This window comes from Pleurodeles waltl, chromosome 5, assembly GCF_031143425.1.
Source record: "Pleurodeles waltl isolate 20211129_DDA chromosome 5, aPleWal1.hap1.20221129, whole genome shotgun sequence".
Lineage (NCBI taxonomy): Eukaryota > Metazoa > Chordata > Amphibia > Caudata > Salamandridae > Pleurodeles > Pleurodeles waltl.
The window spans coordinates 305,919,093-305,942,246 of NC_090444.1; positions in this window are offsets into that span (position 1 = coordinate 305,919,093).

Genomic DNA, 23,154 nt, shown 5'->3' on the forward strand with positions numbered 1-23,154 from the left:
TCTGTAAGATGATTTAAACTATAAAACCTCTCAGCAACTTAATTATTACCATCAATGTAGCAGGCAACTATTAGAGGCTGAATCTGTGTGGTGACGTTTGTAGTGTCATCAGCCAGGATAACCACAAACTCAGTGTTTCTTAGCTGCTGCATTATGACTTCTATTGTTACTTCCAACACACAGTCCAATAGCTCATTCTAGATTGTTTTGGAAGTGCCTTTAAAAACTGTTGCTAACTTCAATCCATTGCACTATCCAAGCTGACAACATAATCCACAAGGCCTCTAAAGATTTCTTTATTTGAAGAGCCTTCTTGGTCATCGTGGCCACGTAATGCCAATTCAAAGACACCACAAACAAAGCATGCAATCAATTAATTTAGACAACATATGCCTGTTATTATCAACTTCTAGGTTATAGTTTCTTATTACAACACGCTAGCTGTCATCCAACTGTGCAGCAATAGTCAGTCTTCCAAACATAGCAAGCTGTATTGAGCTATCTAGATATGATTTACATACTTCATTCTTCTTACATTTTTCTGACAGGTGTTCTGTAACTCCTGTTTTACTACACGGTTTCTACATGGTGCTTTACCACCAAAAGCAGGAAAGAGAAGCAGAACAGTGAAAATTAAGATGTGCTTTAAGTAAGCCACGTTTTTTTGATATGCCAACTAGAATTGAATTTTCTGGTGTAATCTTTGCCCTGGGCTTTTCCAGGATGTTCAAGTTTAATCGCAAAAATGGTGTCAGAGGTAGTTGTTCAACTGTTTTTTTTTTGTATAAAATTAAGATGTGGATTTAAGTGATATGAGTAGAACGGCGCTTCAATCTTGTAGCGTGGCTAGCCTTGCTGCCAGTTACTAGGTCATCAATGGCCCCTGTCGATAAGTAAAAATGAGATGTAAGCTTTGACGCTAGATGATAGTGCATAAGTAAAATTGAGTTGCAAGTTTTAAGACTAGATGATAGTGCAGATAGTGCAGATTGCAAACTGTGGTGACCACCGAAAAATTAGGAAACCTATCATCCAGGCAGCATGGTATGGCAAAATGTGCTGAATGCCAACGGCACATTTCTAATAGCCTACAAATATGTCAGACCGTGCTTTACAGAAAGGGTATCAGAGCACTGCAAGTTACAACAGTTAATCCCATTCTTATATCATATGCACGTTAGTGAAGTGTATAGTAAATATAGAGGCAATTAACACTCTAACAGCACCTGCCACCATTTTAGACCAGGTTTTTAACCACTATTTACTTTTCTCACACAAAATGTGTGTGTTGTTTTAAAAAGCAGAAGGGCATGCTGCCCCAGCCATCAAAATATCCTTCTTTTTATGAAAAGGAAACAACTCTTACTTCACATCACCTTAAGGCTCAAAACCTCACATTCATGCTACATACAAACGAACGCCAGCCAGGAGTTAAGTCATATTAGTGAAGAGGTCAAACAATAAAACATAACTTCAAACATTGCCTTCTTAGTCTTGGAAGATTAGAATTCCTCAGGTGAACAGGGCATGCATGGCATTAAGAGAAAAAAAATATACCCTGAAGCACAAGATATTGAATTCCCGCACAATCAACCAGGTAGTTTAAAAGGGAATTGGGCAACTGTTGATGCCCCTCCACCTCCCGTCCAGGGAGTGTCTGACTTTCTTACATCCTGTATCCCAGGCCTCCATAAAGAAAATAATGTAAGGCAAGCACCTACTTTGTTTAATCTCTAGATATTGTTAAACAGGCTGTCTATGCTCTACCTTCACCTCACTACAGTTAGTGTAAGAGGTCTCCTACCTTTTTCATCATAAAAGTTACTTAAGTTCAATAAAAATCATCCTAAGCTACTAACAAATATTATCAAGGTTGTAATAGAGACCACATCAGACATGATTACATTAATGGTCAGCAGTACAAGATTACCAGAAGTGCTGACCTTGGTGCTTCAGAAGTAATGCGAAAAATTATACATCAATTTGAAATGCCTCAATATGGGTAGTAAGTACCAGCCATGGCTGCAATGCCTGTTGCTCCAAAGTAATGGCATTAGTAATAAATATCCCCAGTGCAGCAGAATATATCATTTGAATATCAGTTTTAAATATCTTTGGAAAATTCAACCATTTTTCTCTAAACACCAGTTTATGCATTCTGGAAAAAGCTTATAGTTTAACTAACTAGGCTGTGCAGAAGGGAGCCTCTTACTGGTAGCTGGAGAGAAACCCTTGGTAATGAGCTAGTCACTAGAGAACTGTGGTGCAAATATTGTACAGAGCTGGGTGTTTAGCAACTCCACACATACGAGCTAACTACTTGTACAATTTAGCAAGGCACTCAGGACTCAGTGAGTGCAAATTCTAAATGTGGGTTTGCCAGTTTCCTGTCATGATCAACCAGGTCATTAGCTCTATACTTGACTAGAGTACCAGCTTCTAGGGGACGTTGTAATCTGCCTGGCATCTCCAATACAGTTGACATATAAAACATAACTGGATTTTAACAGGCAAACAATAATATGAGAATTTGGACATGAATTGCCATGCATGAATAATAAAGGCTCACTTCAATGGGGCAGGAGGGTGCACAGAAACCATCACAGGTTTTAATGCCACCCCAGGAACCTAAGGTCACCATGTGAAACACATGAGTCATTTTGACATAAACAAAGGAGATTAGATTCTGGAGATGGGATTTCAGGCTTGACTGAACATGTCCTGCTTTAAAAGGGAAGGATGCAATGATTTATTAAGTCCTGAACTCTAATGACACCATGTGACACTCGTCGGGACTTTGGCAGATATAAATAAGGAGATCAAAATCTGGGATGCCAAGCATCGCTGAAGATAGCTCACTTCAAAGTGGCAAACCATGAAATGGTTTTACCAGTTCCTGAATCAGTAGCCAGAATTAAAATAGAGCACAACTGGTCACACACATTCATCCATCCATCCATCCTTTCACTCACTCCTTCCCACCCTTTCACGTTAATTCTGAGCCTTTTTCTGCTGAATTGCAAACAGAAGAGGCCAATCTAGAACCCCATCCTCGCTGTAGCCGCTAATGGGCAGACTGACGACGCCACTGGTTCCCAGACCATTTATGCTAAAAGCATGAGGTGTGACTCTATACACTGACATCAGGAGGTTTTTAATACAGACTGTAGGAGGCTGGCCTGGTTTGTAGTGGGTACCTTGGGTACTTGCACCTTACACCAGGTCGAGTTATCCCTTGTTAGTGAATGTAGAAGTGTTCGAGCAGCTTAGGCTGATAGAGGTAGAGGTACCAAAAAAAAGGTATTTAGTTGGGTGACACAGTACCAAAAATAACTTAGAGACAATACTCCTTCTGCAGGTAGTAGTATATATATATATATATATATATATATATATATATAGTGTCTATATACACTAGACACCAAAATTATAGTCATAGAAGAATGCAAACAGTAGGAAATCCTATAGAATGCAATGGGAGAAAATAGGTCTAGGAAAACACAAACCATATACTAAAAAAGTGGAATGTGAAACACGAATTCACCCCTAGACAAGTGTAGTCTGTGCAGAATCACAGGGAGAGTAAGAATACAGTAAACGTAAGTAAATTACCCCACCCCAGAGCCCAGAAAAGCAGGAGTAAAGTACTGCAAGTTTCCTTAGGACACACTAGACGTTTTTGGGATTAAGCAGCAGCTAACCAAGTCTGCAAAGAACAACTGCTGGATTATTGGACCTGAAGACATGCGAGGAAAGGCGACCAAGTCCAGAAGTCGAAAGAAGTTCCAGGAAGGAGAGGAGCCCCTGCCAACCCAGAAGAGGGTGCAAAAGAAGAGTCCCTGGTGCAAAATGGCTGCCTCTGAGTAGAAGAAGCTGAAAATTCTGCAACAACAAAAGGTGCTAGGAACTTCTCCTTTGTGCAGAAGATGTCCCACAGAGTGCTGGAGGACGCAGAGTTGTTCTCTTGGCAAAAAACTACAAACAAGCCTTGCTAGCTGCAAGAGTCATGGTTGAAGAAAAAGGATGCTGCTCGAGCCTAGGAAGGACCAGGATGTCGCCACTTGGGAGAGGAGACAGAGGGGCCAATCAGCAACTTAGAGAGCCCATCCACAAGAAGGTAGAATGCACAGAAGTACTTGAATGCAGGTTCAAGAAGTCTGAACATGACGGTCATCTCAACACTGCAAAAGAGGGTCCCACGAAGTCGGAGATCAACTCAGGGAGCTGAGCATCGCAGGACAGAGTGCTGGGGACCTAGGCTTGGCTGTGCATGAAGGATTTAGTGGAAATGTGCACAGAAGCCCTTGTAGCTGCAGTTCATGTGGTGCACAGGATTATTGTCTGGAGAGGGGAGGCAAGGACTTACCTCCTCCAAATTTGGACAGTTGGACCACTGGACACTCTGGGTGACTAGGGTCCACCACCTATGTTCCAGGGGCCATGCTCGTCAGGATGAGAGGGGTCCCAGAGTACCAGTGATGCTGAAGTTTGGTGCCTGCTGGAGTAGGTGGAAGATTCAGTTGACCCACTGGAGATTTCCTCGTGCCTTCCAGTGCAAGAGGAAGGCAGGCAGCCCCCAAACCATGCACCACCAGGAAACAGTCAAGAAGGCCGGCAGGATTAGGCGCTACAATGTTGCTGGTGGTCTTCTTGCTACTTTGTTGCAGTTTTGCAGGCGCCCTGGAGCAGTCAGCGGTCGATCCTTGGCAGAAGTCAAAGACAGAGGTGCAGAGGAATTCTGGTGGATTCTTGCAAGTTGTTATCTGAGGAAAAGCCCACAGGAGAGACCCTAAATAGCCCTCAGAGGAGGATTGGCCACCTAGTCAGGTAAGCACCTATCAGGAGGGGTCTATGACGTCACCTGCTGGCACTGGCCACTCTGAGGCCTCCAGAGTGCCCTCAGCCCTCTGGATCTAAGATGGCAGAGGTCTGGGACACACTGGAGAAGCTGTGGGCACCACCCCTGGGGTGGTGATGAACAGGGGAGTGATCACTCCCCTTTCCTTTGTCCAGTTTTGCACCAGAGCAGGGACTAGGGGGTACCCTGAACTGGTTTAGATTGACTTATGCAAGGAGGGCACCATCTGTGCCCTTCAAAGCATTTCCAGAGGCTAGGAGAGGCTACCCCTCCCCAGCCTGTAACACCTATTTCCAAAGGGAGAGGGTATAACACCCTCTCTAAGATTAAATTCTTTGTTCCTCCTTCCTGGGACTGGGATGCCCAGACCCCGGGAGGGCAGAACCCTGTCTGTGAGGTGGCAGCAGCTGTGGCTGCAGTTCAAGCCTCAGAGAGCTGGTTTGGCAGTACTGGGGGTCTCTGGTGGAGCCCCGAGGATGCATGGGATTGGCTCCCCAATGCAGATTTGGATTGGGGGACAATTCCATGATCTTAGACATGTTGCATGACCATATTCGGAGTCACTATTGTGAAGCTACTTATAGGTATTGACCTATATGTAGTGCACAGGTGTTATGGCTTCGCCGCACTCACAAAGTCCAGGGAAATGGCCCTGAACTATGTGGGGGCACCTTTGGTAGTGTAAGGGTGCCCTCACACTTAGTAACTTTGCACCTAACTTTCAGCAAGTGAAGGTTAGACATATAGGTGACTTATAAGGTACTTAAGTGCAGTGAAAATGGGTGTGAAATAGTGTGTGCACGCTATATGGTCTGTGTGAGGCTACTTTCTCACACAGACCATATAGTATTCCACAGTTGAGTTATACACACTCTGAACACTAGCAGTCAGAGGTACTTATCAGAGCCTTAACGCAAACAGCAAAGCACCTCAGAGACCATATATGATTCCATAGATGTCTCTTAAATAGCCTGTCCATTGACAGGTTAAGGTTCCCCCCACAGAGCTGAACAATCTACAATCATAGATGCCTCTCAAAGTCAATATACAATGAAAACCAAATTTAATGCTCACAGTCTTACAGTGACAGCCTAATGTGCTGCTCAGCGACCTCACACACGGAGACCCGGGGGTACCTTTGACAGTCCTTGGCACTGACAACCAGAGGTGTGTGTCACACTTATGTTCTTTCCTTCGTGGTAATGAAATAGTACTCTGTGCCTGAAGACAATGCTTCAAAAAAGATAGATATAAAATGTATTTGTCATTTCATAACTGATCTATATTTTCATATGGTATTACAAGACATAGCTTGTCATGGAGTCAGTAACTGTGAGAAAACAGGGCTGATTGCAGAGGCCCCCTTACTTTTTGCCTCTATTTTTCACTTTTTGATGGTGTTTTCCTGATTCTAATGGTGCCCTGGGTACTGCTAACCAGCCCAAGGTCTTGTGCTCTGTGTAAAGTGAGTATGCAAGTGAAGGTAAGTGAAGGACCGAAGTGAAGGTTAGTGGCCTGTTGCTAAGTGCAGGTACTTACCTGTCCTTACTAATAATCTACTTTCCAGCAGTAATCAACCTCCAAACACTTCACGAAAACACACATATTTTCTTTCAAGGTCATTCTTGGCTGTAAAAAACAAGATAACAACATGGGCCTTCCGAAAAGATGAGATTTGTTCAGGCGCCAGAGCTTTCAAGCCCTGGCTCCCTCTGAGGCTTAACACCAATATCTTTAGAGATCTGGCACCACAACAACAAATGAAAGTTAATTTCAAGAGGCAAACTGGGACTTGTTCAAGCCCAACAAAAAACATTTTTAAAATGACACCCACAAAATGAACAAAATTAGAAAGTCTGATGCACAGATACTCGACAACAAGCTGCTTGATATTCCAACTTAGGTAACAGTTTTAATTGCAAATAATTACCAGGCATCATGCCTGCATGTCTGATAGCCATACTTTCATGTGGAAGGTGCTGCATTCTTATTTAAAACGTTTGTTTCTTTCTTGTGAATGCACCGATGCCTATCATAAGGTCTCTACTTTTTTGTGACTGTGCAGAATTTGACTGTGTACCAATCCTTAAACTCCCCTTTTTCTGCATATACGTCACCCCTAAGGTAGGCCATAGGTAACCCATAGGGCAGGGTGCTGTGTAGGTAAAAGGCAGGACATATACCTGTGTGTTTTACATGTCCTGGTGGTGTAAAACTCCTAAATTCATTTTTCACTGCTGTGAGGCATGCTCCTTTTATAGGCTAAAATTAGGGCTACCCTTATGTACTGTTTGAGTGGTAGATTCTGATCAGAAAGGGGCAAATATGTCATATTTAGTATGGCCAGAATGGTAATAGAAGATCCGGCTTATTAAAATGCCCCTTTTAGAAAGTGAGCATCTATCTGGATCTAAAATCCATCTGTGCCTTACACCCTGTCTCCAATCTAAGTCTGGGCTGGGCTGTTTGACAGCTCCCTTGTACATTTCACCCAGACAACCACAAACACAGGATAATCCGTCACACCTGCACTCATCTACATACTGAATGGGTCTTCCTGGGCTGGAAGGGTGCAGGGGCCTGACACTAACATTTCAAAGGCTAGTGGCCTGCCCTCGCACAATGGACAGCCAAACCTCCTACTGGGACCCTGGCAGACAGACCTGTAATGAAAGGTGTCCATGTGCACTTCAAAACCACTCTATGAGGTCTCCCCCACTTCAAAGGCACTTTTGGCTATGTAAACTGGGTCCCTGACCCTATCAACTCAGACACTTCCTGGTTCAGACACTCTGAACTAGATCCTGCAACCTACCAAGAAGAGCTGCCTGGCTGCCCAAAGGACTCACCTGGACTGTTTTGCTGTGAAGGACTGCTACCTTGCTGTTGTCCTGCTGCCTTGCCGGCCTGTGGTCCTGCCGAGGAGTGCTCTCTAAGGGCTTGGATTGAGCGTGACTCCTGTTTCCTTAAGTCTCAGGGCCAAAAAGACTTCTTCTCTTCAAAGGAACTCCTTGTGCAATGAAAATTGGCACACAGCCTGCCAGAACCGACACACAGCCTGCCTAGCGGTGAAAGAATCACTGTATCGCTGCCTCAGAACGACATATCCTGGCTGCCTGAGTGGAGCTCAACACAGCACCAGCATTGCGACCTAAACTTCGACACACAGCCCACCAGATCGACGCATCGCTGAGCCTGAAAACCGCCGCCCGACTTCCTACATGAGGAATCAATTAAGAGTCTGCTGTGTGACAGAAACTTTGACGCATCACCCACCAGATCGACGCACCAGATGTGACTTCATCCAGCATGCCCAGGATTAACACGCATCGTTCCTGGGTGCCAAAAGACCATGCATCACAAGGAGGATTCAAGCCTACATGCCGGAATTCGATGCAGAGCCTTTGCCACATGAGAAAGAATCAACGTGTCATCTGTGTGCACCTGGAAATCCAACGCACACCTTCCTTTTTCAATGCATCTCCGCCTCTGTGGTCTCTGGGTGTGTAATTTTGACACATATGAGGTACTTTGTACACACAAGAGACAACTGCTGATTTTTAAAGACTTAAGACTCTTCTTATCATTGCAAAAGTGATATTTCAAATTGTGATTATCAAATCTTGATTGTTTTGACCTTAATTTACTCAGATAAATATCTAATATTTTTCTAAACCTGTGTGGTGTTTTCACTGTGTGATTGCATGAGTTATTGTACAAATACTTTACACATTGCCTTCTAAGTTAAGCCTGACTGCTCAGTGCCAAGATACCAGAGGGTGGGAACAGGATAATTTGGTTTGTGTGTGACTTTCCCTGACTAGGATTGTGATCCGTACTCGGACAAGGGAGTATACCTCTACCAACTAGAGACCTCATTTCTAACAGTCTCTCTCTTCACCCTCAAACCAAGTTTTGTACTATTCACACCACCAGTCTAGATCTTACACTGCCTGACAAAGTGACAATAAACAACTAGTATTGGCAAAGGACAATAGGCCTCGGCAATAGGCACTCTATTGTCTTTATCAATTGGGTAGGGGTGGTGAACGGCAGGGCAGTGGGTTTGTGAACAGTAAGGCGGGTAGGGGTGTGAGAAACTGGTGGCCCACAAACAGAGAGCAGCATAAAGAGCAGAAAAGATCCTGAGAGGCACAATCAGCGGGTAAGAAACGGGCAGCGAGGCACAAACACAGGACACTAAACAAATTGTACACTTTAAAGCCAAGCACTATGTGGAACAGTTCCAGTTGGAAATGAATGTCTCTGTGGTGGTCGGTCTGTACAAAGAAGCAAAACAGATGATAGAGTATATAACATTGAGTGAAAAAAACAAAAAAAGCAACAAATAAATGCACCAATCTTACATGTTCAATGCACTATGACAAAGGAAAGTAGAAATAAAATGATTTGTGGGGAATTATTGGGGATACTATTCTTTTAGTTTTTGCCAAGGACTGCAAAATCACTAACAAACTGAATGTACAAGTTTACAAGACAGTTCCCCGGACAGAGCCGAATGGGAGCGTGCTTTGCCCTGTGACAATGAAGGGACAAGGAAATGGTGACAAGCCTGGGACTGAGGCTGTAGAAGGCCCTGTCTGCCACCCACCTGACTCTACCCTTCAGGGCTTTATCCATGTCGTCTTTCCTGGGGGAGCCTAACCTCACATGGGATGCTGCTGGTGCTCTCCCTCCACTGCTGAGGTCTGGCAGATGTTCCTACCCACTTGAACCAGAATCTTTCTACAAGCAGCCTGTGTCTCCGTTGCTTGCTAGAGCTGCTGCTGGCTCTGCTCAGGAGGAAGCTAGACTTCCACTGCTAAAGAAGCAATGGCAAGAAAAGGAAAAGCCTCTCTCCCAGCTGTGGCCTTGGTGCCAGCAATGCTGCCTGTTTCCCATGACAGAGCCTGTCCTGGGTAGGAAGCATTAGGTTGCTGTTGCCCGCTTCCCATGCACGCAGCAGCATTCACAGGCGGAGGCTTTGTACATGGCGGCTGCAGGGATGCCAGGAGATGATTTGTGGCAGAGAAGAGAGGAACCTTTCACATTAGGAACAAGAGTGCTTCTAATGTGTGGCAGGACTGGTCACCCCTTGAAATCAAAATTTCCCAAAAATGGGTAAAAAATGGTCACTGCGTAAGTAAACAGTAGTTGGCCGGTGCTCCCGGGGAGGGCTAAACAGCAGAAAAGGGATGATGTATGCATGCCTTTGACGAATGGGGATACTGCAAAATGGAGTGATGAAAGTGCCAGCAAATGGGAAGGCTATGGGCAGGCTAAAGCTCACGAGGTAGATACAGCATGTCTCGGCTGAACACTGCGCATGTGCACCGTCTAGGCCAAGATATAAAAACATAAATCAATATTACCAGTCACCATAAAAACACAGAAGGCAACAAAAGTATAACACATAGAGAAAGCACAGACAACCTTACATGTCATATAATTCCAAATGCAGGCTCACAGGTGAAAAACACACAAAAAATAAATATCTACAAAAAAGGACAAAGAATAAGTAAATGCAACAATTTTAACCAAGAAAGACACGTGAAGTTATTGTTCACATCCTTGTCATGTTCACAGAGACTCTGGTCTCACAAGTGTTTAAACATGTCAGTCTTTTCATTACGACTTTATAAAATATTCCAACTGGTAAGGTATTTGGCACACAGAGTGAAAGAAACCTCGAAAATAAAAAGAATCACAGCCTTAGGCAGCAGAATTACTAATGTCAAGATGTCACAAATAATTAATAAGACACATAACATAAATATCAATCAAAATATCACTTGTAATAGCAGTTGTAAAATTTAATTACAACAGTAAAGAATAGGTCTAAAATTAAGAGAGAGAAATAATGACTTACGGTTATATCGATTACTAATATTATTGTAAGGGACCACAATCAGTGAGGCCTCGCCAATCACCAAATTATGTTTTTTGTTCAGAACACAAAGTAGAGCGTACTTTGACAACCTTTAAAAAGGCGGAGTGGTGGTGTATCCAGCAAGCAATTTTGGAAGTGTAAAAATTGCAGTCTGACTTACCAGGGTGATTTCAGAAAGTTTTTTCAGAATCCTAAAAAAATAATAATGCATGTAGGAAAATGCAACTGTTGGCATGGTTACCCCCCACATTTTGCCCAGAGTTGATGTCAACTTTGATTGAAAGTGTGCTGGACCCTACTAACCAGGCCCCAGCACCAGTGTTCTTTCCCTAAAACTGTACCCTTGTTTCCACAATTGGCACAGCCCTGGCACACAGTTAAGCCCCTTGTAAAAGGTACCCCAGGTACCAAGGGCCCTGTGGCCAGGGACTGTGTACTATACCACAGGTGAGGGCATAGCTTCATGAGCACTATGCCCCTACAGTGTCTACGTCAGTGCTTAGACATTGTAAGTGCAGGGTAGCCATACTGAGTATATGGTCTGGGAGTTTGTCATTACAAACTCCACAGCACCATAATGGCTACACTGAATACTGGGAAGTTTGGTATCAAACTTCTCAGCACTATAAACCTACACTGATGCCAGTTTGGGATTTAATAAAAAATGCACACAGAGGGCATCTTAGAGATACCCCTTGTATGTTAGCCCAATGTCTAGTGTAAGGCTGATGGTCTATGTCAGCCTGCTCTTCCAGATGAATTTCTGACCACATGGGGTGAGTGGTCCGAAACAAAAACTGTCCTGGGTGGAGGTGCTTTACACCTCCCCCTTCAGTAACTGTAACACCTGGTGGTAAGCCTCAAAGGCTCCAGCCAGGTGTTACAGTGCCCCAGGGCACTCCAGCCAGTGGAGATGCCTCCCCCCCGGAATATCCCCCACCTTTGGCAGCAAGTCCAGAGGGATAATGAGAAAAACAAGGAGGAGTCACCCCCTCAGCGAGGACCACTCCTAAGGTGTCCAGAGCTGAAGTGACCCCCCTCCTTGAGAAATCCTCCATCTTGCTTTGGAGGATTAGGACCAATAGTGATAGGGATGTGCCCCCCTCCCCAGAGGAGTGGGCACAAAGAGGGTGTAGCCACCCTCAGGGACAGTAGCAATTGGCTACTGCCCCCTGACCCTAACACACCCCTAAATTTAGTATTTAGGGGGACCCTGAACCCAGATCTTCAGATTCCTGATGACCTCAAGAAAGAAGAAGGACTGTGAAGCAGAAAACCCGGCAGAGAAGAGAAGGAGACAACAACTAACTCGGCCCCAGCCCTACCAGTCCATCTGCTGCTTCAAAAAGCTGCAAAAGAAGAAGCAACGCGTTCTGCAGGACCAGCAACCCCTGAAAAGCCTCTAGGGGACAGCCTTCTTCACCAAGCACCAAGAAACTAACGTGGACAGTGGACCTGCCCAACAAGAAGACAAAGAAACCATCTTTAAAGCGACTCTCACCTCACTCCAGAACTGTGAGTACAAAACTACACTGCACCCGACACCCCCGGCCTGTGTCCGGAGAAATCAACTAGCCAGAGATGATCCCCAGGCAATTCCAACTATGTGTCCGCCCTGGAATGACCTCTCCAGACTCCCACAATGATGCCTGCAGAGGGAATCCCGAGGACCCCCTGACCGCGACTACCCGGGGACGAAGATATCCTTTGCCTGGAGAAGCACTACACCCGCAGCCTCCAGGCCTGAGAGAAACCGACACCGGTGCAGCAATGGACAGCAGGTGGCCCTCTCCCTTCCCCAGTCAGTGGCTTGCCCGAGAAGTCCCCCCCATGCCCTGTTGCAACATCTAAGTGACCCCCGGGGTCCCTCCATAGAGTTCCATTGGAAACCCAACACCCTGTTTGCACACTGCACCCGGCCGCCCCTGTGCTGCTGAAAGTGTGTTTTTTGTGCCAACTTGGGGTGCCTCCAGTACTCCTCTAAACCCCCCTTGTCTGCCCTCCAACAAAGCGGGTACTTACCTGAAAGCAGACCGGAACGAGAGTACCCCTGGGTCTCTACAGTGGCCCATGTTATTTTTGCTCCTGTTTGACTTCTGCACCTAACTGTCGCATTGTTGCTGGTACTGGGTGATTGGAGCTATCTTGAACCCCCAATGGTGGGCTACCTATGCCCCGGAGACTGCACCCATAAGTTTGTTACTTACCTCAAAAACTGTACTTTACTTACCTCCTCCAGAGACTGTTGAAAATTGCAGTGTGTCCACTTTTAAAATAGCTTTGTGCCATTTTAAAGAAAACTGTGTACATTGTTGATTCCATTCAAAGTTCTAAGTATTACTAAGCAAAATACTTTTCATTTAATATACTTACCTGCTAAATTAATCTTGTGATTCTAGAAATAAATTAGCAAAAAAATATTCTTCTATATAAAAACCTATTGGTCTGGAGTTAATTCATCGAGTGTGTGTTTTCACTTATTGCTTGTGTGTGTAAAACAAATGCTTAACGCTACTCTCTGATAAGCCTAACTGCTCGACCACACTACTTCAAATAGAGCATTAGTATTATCTATTATTGCCTCTGGCAAGCCTTTTGCGGAACCCCCTGGACTCTATGCACCCTATGGGGGTCATTATGACTTAAGCAGTCTACAAAGCAGACTGTGGAAATCCTGGCAGACACAAGACACCAGTGTTGGCAGGCTTCAGACAGCCATATTATGACAGCGGGTGGCTGTCCTCCATAAATTGGGTGGAAAGCCACCAGCAGCCATTCTGGTGGTTGGCAGTGGAGTGGAGGTTGCTCCGCTGGCACCGCCACGTCAACACAACACTGTCAAGCCTATTATGACTTTGTAATAGGTGTGGTGGTGTTGTGGTGGCGAGGCACTGTTGGCGGAGCAAGTGCCATGGACCCCGTTCCCTCCCGGATGACCACCCCGACCACCAGGTAAGGTGATCGACCGACGAGGGAGTGGGGGGTTGTGTGTGCATGACTGAGTGTGTGAATGAATGTGTGAGTGCGTGTCTGCATGTCAGTGAGTATGTGTGCCTGAGTGCGTGTTTGGATGTCTGTATTGATGCATGTATGAATGCGTGTTGGGATGTAGGAGTGAATGCGTGTATGGTTGTGGGAAGTGGGAACAGTTGTGTGGTGTGTGCCTGTCTGCGGGTACATGAATGGGTTTTGTGTGTGTGAGTGTATGCATGTCTGTGGGTGTGGGCTTGTATGAGAGAGTAGGGGTTAGTGTATGGATTGGGGTGGAGGTTAGTGTATGGATTGGGAATGGGGGTTAGTGTATTGATTGGGGTGGTAGGGGCTAGTGTTTGTATGGGGGCGGTGGGGTCAGGTGCTTGCAGGGGGGGTGAGGGACCCGTCTTCTAGTGACAGTGAAGGAATTCCCTTTTACCGGTAGCCCTACCGCCATGTTTTTTGTGGCGGGGGAACCACCGGAGAAAATAGCGCTGTAGGCCAGGTCACAATACTGCCGGCAGCACTCTGGGGGCCACCAGGTCGGAAATTAAGATCTCTGGCCCGGCAGTCCATACCGCTGTGGCGGTATGAGTGGTGTTGTGGCATTTTGCCAACTGTGAACCCGCCACAGCCATAATGTGGTGTTATGCAACTCCTGCCTGTTGGCAGTCAGAAGACCACCAGGGTCATAGTGACCATCTATATCTCATTTTGATATAGTATATACAGCCAACTTCCTACAATGCATAAATGATAAATGTTAGAGTGATCTTCTCAGAGTTCAAAATATTGCATTACAATCATCCATGAGCAAGAACTGAGGGCCTCATTTATGAGGAAGTGGTGCAGCGTGGCACTGCACTAAAACTGCCAGCGCTGCACTGCACCACTTTAGAAACGCAAGGATGCGCTATTTTTACAAGAATAAGACGCAACCCTGTGTTTCCCTTCACGTTGGTGCTAAATTTAGCTGCATAGCGCCATAGCAGGCACCGTTGCACCATAGTGAAAGGTGACTGCGCTGCAGGGAATGATTGTTCATGTGCAGGAAGGTGTCCCTTCCCGCACATGAACAATCATTCATGGAGTTTTGTTCTTTCCATGTCTGCTGCAGAATGCAGCATGTATAGAAAATCCATAAACAAGGAGAAATAAATGGATTTCTCCTCGTTGTACTATGCTAACCCCAACCCTGGGTGGCATTGGTTTTTGGCACTGCATCAGGTATATGATTCCTTGTAAATCTGGGGCAGCGTCAAAATGCAATGGGTGTTGCAGTGGAACGCCCACAGCAACACCCATGGCACGCCCTTTCCACGCTAAGTGTGTCGTGTGAAAGGGCTGTATTTACAAGGCAGCCTTAAGACACAAAGGGGGTCATTACGACCTCAGCGGTCTTTTTGCAAGACCGCTGAGGGACCGCCGTGTGGAAGACCGCCTGTGCAGGCGGTTTGCCGCTCGGCGTATTATGACTGTTGGCTGCTCTCCGTCGTTATTCCGACGGAGAGCAGCCAACAGCCATACTTGCGGGCGGCGGGGAAGTGGAGGTAGCTCCACCTCCACCGCCACGCCAACAGAACACCGCCCAGCAAATCACGTCCTGTGATTCGCCGTGGTGGTGTTCTGTTGGCGGTGTGGTGTCGGCGGAGCTGCCCCCATGGCTCCCGTCCCCTCCCGGAGGATCGACGGACCAGGTAAGTCGATCGTCCGTTAGGGGAGGGGGGCGAGGGGGTGTTGTGTGTTGTGTGGGTACATGGGGGTGTGTGTATGTAGAGGGGGTGTGTGAGTGCTTGTATGGCTGTGGGTATGTCTGTATGGATGTGTGCGTGTATGTTTGAATGTGGGTGTGCGTGTCTGACTGTGTGTGTGGATGTACGCATGTATTTCGGGGTGTGTGCGTGTGTGTGTTGGTGGTGGCTGCATGCGTGTCGGGTGTGTGTGAGAAATGTTATGTTGGGGGTCGGGATGGGGAGGCGGGCCCTGCCACCTTTGGGGGGTGGAAGGGGTGGTGGGGGGTGTAGGGGAGGGAGTCGGGGTGGGGGTGGGGGGAGACCCCTATCAGTGCCAGGGAAGGAATTCCCTGGCACTGATAGTGCTTACCGCCATGGATTTCATGGCGTTGAAACCGCTGGAAATCCACGGCGGTAAGCCGGGTCCAAATACCGCCGACGGTATACAGACGGCCACCGGGCTGGAGACCCAGGTCTCCAGCCCGGAGGTCATCTCCAACCCGGCGGTCATCTCCACCCTGGCGGGCGGGACGGAGAACCGGCGGTTGACCATGGAGGTAACCGCCATGGTCCTAATACACCAAGGTAAGACTGCCAGCCTGTTGGCGGTCTTACCGCCGGTTCTCCACCATCCGCCAGGGTTGTAATGACCCCCAAAATGTGGCTTAATGCTGCTTTGTAATTATGGTGCAAGGTTTTGTAAATGAGGCCCTAAGTATTCCGTCTGGCCCCAAAAACTGACCACGTGTTTACACAATTGTGGACCAAAAAAATTATTGGTACAGAGAATTTTAATAAAAGCCTGTAACAAGCACTCTGATTACTCTGTGATCAATACACCAGCTGCAGAGATGTGTACAATCTGCAGATTTTCTGGTTGGATCCAGGAGTGAGCCGCTCAGACTTTCATCCTTCACAAGATAACTTCATGACGACTAGGGAGTGAGGAAACATCAGCAACAAGGGATGTGCAAAAACAAGTTGGCATTCACTGCTCCTGCACTTAACAAATCCATGCAGGCAGCCTATATACAGATTATTTTAAAAAGGACGCAAACTCATATTCGACATGTAAAGTGCCTCAACGCCCTATTGCGCTATATAACACTACATATAAATAAATAAAAATTGACCATTTCCGGCAGGTGAAATGCATCTTAGTGCACTCAAGTACTGGCAAAGAAACTATAACAAAAAGGAACAATCAGAACAATCAGAACTGCAGGAAATGGGGCTGTAAAGCAGTATGTATCATGCTGTGAGTGGCTTTAAAGAACAGCGAGCTGCTAGCATAGCACCTGGAGGCAATTCACTTCAGAGAGTGCAATTTTATGAGCTCATCGAGCTTGGCCATTGTGGTTTAAACAGTCCAGTGGCCTCTCTGAAAGACTGATCCTCCACCGCAATGGGGATGGAATGGGACAATCAAAGACTGTAAAATGACTGGAAGTGCAAGCTTAAAACAAGCAGTGGGTCTTGACTAGAATGAGCAAGAATTTCCAAGGCATGGTGGGATCACACAGCCTTGAATGAAGTTCCTCCAGGACACCAGCATGAAGTGTTCTGCTGCCCCAAGAAGCGTTGCACTCACAATGATGATGTGCAAAGTACAAAGCTGTGACGGCATGCAAGCAACTGGCAAGGGAGCCATGGCATCCTAAGTGACCGGTCACCCATGTAAAAAAAGTAGTCTCTAATCAAATGATTAAAGTGACTGCTGCATATTCTTTAGCTGTAGTTGGTTGCTGCTCTCAGGGAAGGGCCAAAGTCAGAAAGAAGCATGATGCATGCATGCCATGACCAATGGGGAGAAGGTTTAATGGAGCAACGTCAGAGCCAGCAAATGGCTGATGCATGCACGACGTCTAGAGCAGAGACCTTAAAAGCAGGTATGAAGGCAGGGGTGTGTCCTGCTGGGCACTTCAGGCAGTATAATGGTCCCTTTGTGCCCAGGCAGACAACTGGTGCTTGAGACTGTCTTTGTACACATAGGCCATCATTACAACCCTGGTGGTCGGTGTTAAAGCGGCAGTAATACCGCCAACAGGCAGGCGGAAAAAAAATTGAATCACGACCATGGCGGAAACCGCCAACATAGACAGCTACTTTAACACTCCGACTGCCACGGCGGTAGAAACAAACACCGTGGCGGGAACCGCCAACAGACAGATGGAAGACAAAGTACCGCCCACTGTATTTCAAGACGCCTATCTGCCACCTTTTCCGGGGCAGACCCAACGCAATCAACAGTACGGCGGAAACAGTACACAGAAGGGAAAACACTCACCTCTCGACACCCAACGAGGAACCAGGACGCCATGGAGCCCGAACTGCAGGTGTTACCAATGTTGGTGTATCTTCTCATCTACCAGGAGTACGAATGGCGACGATGACCAAGGTGGGTACTGCACCTACAACACAGGGGAGGGGGGAAGAGAGTGACACACCCACGCAATATCCACACCCCCACCCTCACCCACAACAACATACACACAAATACATGCAGCAATATTACATATACGCCCCCCCACCCCCTGGAAGAACGCAAGGACAAAAGGAAATGATTGTAACAATTGTAATCATGAAAAATCAGATAGTCAAAAATCTAAATTCAGTATATACAAATATGTACACCAACTACACAAGTCTGAATAGTGTGCCAATCATTGTCTGTGGACCACTGGTCCCAAAATGCATGGGCAAAGCCCACACTAGATACCTGACTGGAAACGGAGAGAACACTGCTGGGACATCACACCAAAAATATACAGGCCCCTCAGGGGGAGGGGGCACCTCAGCCTGATGAACGCACGACGCCACCGCTGTACGAGGGGGCTCCAAGCCCATTGCTGTATAATGGGGAGTGCAAAGCCACAGTCTCTCAAGTCTCTCCAGTGGGTGGTTTGCTCACTGCTTTATCCTGGGGAGTGCAAAGACACAGTTTCTCAAGTCTCTCCAGTGGGTGGGTTGCCCACTGCTTTATCCTGGAGAGTGCAAAGCCACAGTCTCTTAAGTCTCTCCAGTGGGTGGGTTGCCCACTGCTTTATCCTGGGGAGAGCAAAGCCACAGTCTCTCAAGTCTCTTCAGTGGGTGGTTTGCCCACTGCTTTATTCCGGGGAGTGCAAAGCAACAGTCTCTCAAGTCTGTCAAGTGGGTGGGTTGCCCACTGATTGGCCCTGGGGAGTGCAAAGCCACAGTCTCTCAAGTGGATGCCATTCTTCATTTTTTCTGGAGGGGGGCTGGTGCCCAGAGTGCTTCATCCTGCCAAGGTCTGAGGTAGTGGATGTCATTCTCCACTGGTTCTGGAGGGGGAATGGTACCCAGAGTGCTTCATCCTGCCAAGGACTGAGGTAATGGTTGTATCTCTCCACTGGTTCTGGAGGGGACATGGTGCCCAGAGTGCTTCATCCTGCCAAGGACTGAGGTAGTGGATGTCATTCTCCACTGGTTCTGGAGAGGGCATGGTGCCCAGAGTGCATCATCATGCCAAGGACTGAGGTAGTGGATGTATCTCTCCACTGGTTCTGGAGGGGGCATGGTCCCCAGAGTGCTTCATCCTGCCTAGGACTGAGATAATGGTTGTATCTCTCCACTGGTTCTGGAGGGGGCCTGGTGCCCACAGTGCTTCATCCTGCCAAGGACTAAGGTAGTGGATGTCATTTTCCACTGGTTCTGGAGGGGGCCTGGTGCCCAGAGTGCTTCATCCTGCCAAGGACTGAGGTAGTGGATGTCATCCTACACTGGTTCTGGAGGGGGCATGGTGCCCAGAGTGCTTCATCCTGCCAAGGACGGAGGTAGTGGATTTCTTCCTCCACTGGTTCTGGAGGGGACCTGGTGCCCAGAGTGCTTCATCCTGCCAAGGACTGAGGTAGTGAATTTCATTCTCCACTGGTTTTGGAGGGGTCATCGTGCCCAGAATGCTTCATCCTGCCAAGGACTGAGGTAGTGGATGTCATTCTCCACTGGTTCTGTAGGGGGCCTGGTGCCCAGAGTGCCTCATCCTGCCAAGGACTGAGGTAGTGGATGTATCTCTCCACTGGTTCCGGTGGGGGCCTGGTGCCCAGAGTGCTTCATCCTGCCAAGGACTGAGGTAGTGGATGTCATTCTCCACTGGTTCTGGAGGGGGCATGGTACCCAGAGTGCTTCATCCTGCCAAAGACTAAGGTAGTGGATGTCATTCTCCACTGGTTCTGGAGGGGGCATGGTGCCCAGAGTGCTTCATCCTGCCAAGGACTGAGGTAGTGGATGTATCTCTCCACTGGTTCTGGAGGGGACCTGGTGCCCAGAGTGTTTCATCCTGCCAAAGACTGAGGTAGTGGATGTCATTCTCCACTGGTTCTTGAGGGGGCATGGTGCCCAGATTTCTTCATCATTGCCAAAGACTGAGGAAGTGGATGTCATTCTCCACTGGTTCTGGAGGGGGCATGGTGCCCAGAGTGCTTCATCCTGCCAAGGACTGAGGTAGTGGATGTATCTCTCCACTGGTTCAGGAGGGGGCCTGGTGCCCAGAGTGCTTCATCCTGCCAAGGACTGAGGTAGTGGATGTCATTCTCCACTGGTTCTGGAGGGGGCATGGTGCCCAGAGTGTTTCATCCTGCCAAGGACTGAGGTAGTGGATGTATCTCTCCACTGGTTCTGGGGGGGGGCTGGCGCCCAGAGTGCTTGATCTTGCCAAGGACTGAGGTAGTGGATGTATCTCTCCACTGGTTCTGGAGGGGGCCTGGTGCCCAGAGTGCTTCATCCTGCCAAGGACTGAGGTAGTGGAGGTGATTCTCCACTTGTTCTGGAGGGGGCCTGGTGTCCAGAGTGCTTCATCCTGCCTAGGACTGAGGTAGTGGTTGTATCTCTCCACTGGCCTGGAGGGGTCCTGGTGCCCACAGTGCTTCATCCTGCCAAGGACTGAGGTAGTGGATGCCATTCTCCACTGGTTCTGGAGGGGACATGGTGCCCAGAGCTCTTCATCCTGCGAAGGACTGAGGTAGTGGATGTATCTCTCCACTGGTTCTGGAGGGGACATGGTTCCCATAGTGTTTCATCCTGCCAAGGACTGAGGTAGTGAATGCATCTCTCCACTGGTTCTGGAGGGGGCCTGGTGCCCAGAGTGCTTCATCCTGCCAAGGACTGAGATATTGGAGGTGATTCTCCACTGGTTCTGGAGGGGGCCTGGTGCCTAGAGTGCTCCACGTGCAGTGTGGCCGGTACAATTCCCTCACCTGGGTGTGTGTGCCACGAGATTGCAGAGGTACAGGTAGCATGATACCCCATGGAGGCAGCGACATACCCCACACTGCTGCGGCTTCGCCTTCCACCTGCAGGTGCAAACAGTGACGGAAGTCATGCCTCATGGAAGTTGCGGCGGTGTCTGTGGTGGCGGTGTGGCGGTGGTGCATGGATCAGCACCTGCTGAGGGACACAGCAGGACGTCTCCTGCTGTCTCGGACGGCTGCCCACTGGGGAAGAGGTTGTGGACAGTCGTTGAGGCTGTAGACGTGACCGTGCCTGTGCAGATGGCGGTGCAGGTGGTGGTGCCGGTGGCGGTTGTGGAGGCGGGGCAGCTAGCGGTGTTCGCCACTGTACAGGTTGGTGTGGTCATAGACAGAAGGTGTGACACTGGTCCCTCAGTCGGTGCCACCGGGCCCTCTCCTGACCTGCTCTTCTGCTTTTGTCCCTTCCCCACCTTTGATGGTGCTGCAGTTGTCTTGCCACTATCCCCTTTTGTTTTTGCTTAGCCCTTCGCGGCTGGTATTTTTAGCTTCTCCCTCCGGGATGTGGGCAACTTTTTCACCTTGGCAGGTGGCGGAACGTCCTTGCCCTCGCTACGTGGCACACTGGCAGCCATGATGGGTGGCACACTCGATGACCCTGCAGTTGCTGGCACCACTGTGCCTGGGAATTTGGTAGCTGGGGTGCTGGGCTGGGACCTTGAAAGCCTGGCCCTAGGGGAAGGACGGGGGGGAGTTGAAGGGAAGAGGTCAAGGGTTGCCAGGAAAAGTTTTTTAGACACACTGGGACGGGAAGATGGAGGGGGTTTGGGAGTGGAGGAAGAGGTAGTGATTGTAGGATGTGTACATCTGCTGAATTTGGGTGAAGGTGCATGGGCTGGAGGCTGTTGTGAGGTGGATGGCTGTTGGGTGGGTGTGTGCCTGCGTTTGTTTACTTTGGGAGGAGTGCTCACAGACCCACTCGGAGAGGACACAGGGGATGTGTGAATGGTAGTGGGGGTGGTGATTGCACGTGAGTGGTGTGTGGTGATGGGCGTGCCTGTGATGGAGGTAGAGGCTGAGGATGTAGTGCATGCAGGTGTGAGTGGAGATGAGACAGGGAGGGAGGACGACGACGTGGAGGAGGGGGACACAGTGAAGGCAGTGGATGTTGCTGGGTCTGCATGGGAATGGTGCTTGTGTGAGTGCCTGTGGGATGTGTGGTACTTATGTTTGTCTGAGCCACTCTTGTGTGTTGATGTGTGTGCATGCTGGTCTGATGTGCTTGGGATAGGCTGAGGTACAGGGGATTGAGACTGGATGGAGGAAGTTGGAGGGGGGATGCTGGACACAGGGACAATGGCTCTCATCATTGCTGAGGCCAGAGCCTGGAATGCTCTCTGTTGGGCCGCCTGAGTAGAATGAATGCCCTCCAGGTATGCATATGTTTGTTGCAAATGCCTCTCAACACCCTGGATGGCATTCAAAATGGTAGATTGCCCAACAGTGAGGGATCTCAGGAGGTCAATGGCCTCCTCACTGAGGGCAGCAGGGCTGAGTGGGGCAGGGCCTGAGGTGCCTGGGGTGAAGGAGATTCCCATCCTCCTTGGTGAGCGGGCACGGGACACACGCTGAAGGGCTGCTGGGAGGGCGGTGCTGGTAGGGGGAGTGGCGGCTGTACCTGTTGATGCGGTGGGCACAGAGGTGCCCACCACCGCAAGGGAGCTCCCATCAGAGGAGGAGTCGCTGTCACTGATGTCTGCTCCTGTCCCCGCCGTGGAGCTCCCCTCACCCTCCGTCCCACTGGTGGCTTCAGACTCAGTTGCTTCACCCTCCAGGGCCAAGTGGGTTGCAGCACCCTCCTGCTCTGGTGCCAATGCTCCTCCGCCTGATGATGCTATTGCACACAAGAACAGGGAGACCACAAAAAGGTGGGGAGGAAGACAGAAGAGTGCATGCAACACCACTACCGTTGGCGGACACAACACACAGGGAGCAGCCCTAAGCACTACGCCATGCACTAAAGTTCCTAGAAAATTCACCTGACCATGGGGTACGAGGCCTAAGCCCAATTGCTGCACACCTGGAAGTCACAGGAGTCTGACTAGGTGTAGATGGCTCTTACCACTAGTGGGGTTTTGGGTGCCACATAGCCTGCTTCACAAAGGACCTTGCATACCAAGTTCGCCCTGGCCTAGGGGAACCCACTGCCCACCTCCCCCACCCAGACACCTCGTAATGCACGCAGAAGCAGCTGAATGAGAGTGTACTCACCCCCTTGTGGTGGCTGTGATGCCCTCAACGCCCATCCAACTCCGGATATGCCACTGCCAGGATCCGGCATTCAGGGGGTTCATGGTGCAACGGGCACCCCTTCCACGTTGGGAGGCCATCCCCAGCTGGGCCTCTGCCGTCTTCTTGCTCCAGCGGCGCAGGTTCTCCCATCTTTTACGACAATGGGTGTTCCGTCTGTGGTAGACCCAGAGGGTCCGAACGTCC